Raw genomic sequence first — 1,568 nt, 5'->3', positions numbered from 1 at the left:
TATCCTAAAGCGTATCTGGGCCAGTTTTGGCAAAGATATGGCACAGTGAACACTGGCTAATGTGGCTGTGAGCCTAAAGTGGCCCATATATGATGCCACAAATGTAGCCCAGTTATCCTAAACCGTATCTGGGCCAGTTTTGGCAAAGATATGGCACGGTAAGCACTGGCTAATGTGGCTGTGAGCTTAAAGTGCCCCTTATCTGATGCCATAAATGTTGCCCAGGTATATTAAAACATATCTGGGCCAGTTTTGGCAAAGATATAGCACAGTGAGCATTGGCTAATGTGGCTGTGAGCCTAAAGTGGCCCTTATATGATGTTCCCAGGTATATTAAAACATATCTGGGCCAGTTTTGGCAAAGATATAGCACAGTGAGCATTGGCTAATGTGGCTGTGAGCCTAAAGTGGCCCTTATATGATGTTGCAAATGTGGCCCAGTTATCCTCAAACATATTTGGGCCAGTTTTGGCAAAGATATAGCACAGTGAGCATTGGCTAATGTGGCTGTGAGCTTAAAGTGGCCCGCATATGATGCCACAAATGTGGCACAGTTATCCTAAACTGTATCTGGGCCAATTTTGGCAAAGATATGGCAAAGTGAGCCCTGGCTAATGTGGCTGTGAGCTTAAAGTGGCCCTTATATGATGCCGTTAATGTGGCCCGCATATAAAATGATAAATATTGCCCAAATAATTAATAACAATTTGGGCCACTTTTGGCAAATATACGGCACAGTCAGCATTGGCTAATCAGTGTGTAAGCCAACATTTGACATGGCAAATATGCCCCATATGTTATAAAACAGATGAGGACCACTTCTGGTTGTAACACTTGACAAGTGAGGCCACTTCTTGGATGTAACACTTGACACTGGCTAATTGAAACGGAAGCTTGAAATTGTAAATATGGCCTAATAGAATTTGGCTACTTTTAGTAGGATGCAACACAGTTAACTGATGCAGGGTGATCTGGATGTGAGTCTTAAGAAGGCTACATATGCAGCAATTTACTTTTTGAAACATGCTTTTAATGGCAGGTTTTTTATATATGTACTGTGCAGCATAAAAACAGAAGTGCACTATAATGATTGTAATCTTACAGTCACGGATTCTGTTAATTTGGACTTTGTTTTCCTTTTGCACCGTTTCTTTTGTGTTCCCTCAACTGTTGTGTTGATTGTATTGTTCTGTTCAGGTGTGCCTGACACTCACAGACTTACTGTGTAGGTAGAGTCTGAGTGAGAAGCATGTAAGTTCAAACTTGTGAAGACCAGTTTTTAAAGTGTTGGAATGTGTCTTTGAATATCTGTGACATTTTAATTGCTGCTTGTGCAAAACTTGGGTCGGGATGATTTTATCAAGTAGGACACATTTCTGGAACTTATTTGAACGTTTATGGAGGACATTTTTTAATGTCTCTTTACAATGTTGAGTATTGTTGATGCATAACTCACTTAAGGCTTAGTGTGGCCCAGATAATGTATATTTATGGTTTATTTAGTTCATTATTAGCTCAAATGTGGCTGTGTAGTGGCCTGCTTGTGGACCACTGCCAAAATGCCACCA

The sequence above is a fragment of the Sinocyclocheilus rhinocerous genome, unplaced genomic scaffold, assembly GCF_001515625.1.
Source record: "Sinocyclocheilus rhinocerous isolate Xijiao unplaced genomic scaffold, SAMN03320098_v1.1 scaffold2578, whole genome shotgun sequence".
Lineage (NCBI taxonomy): Eukaryota > Metazoa > Chordata > Actinopteri > Cypriniformes > Cyprinidae > Sinocyclocheilus > Sinocyclocheilus rhinocerous.
The sequence above is the reverse complement of the archived record's forward strand: the minus strand, read 5'-3'. Positions refer to the sequence as shown.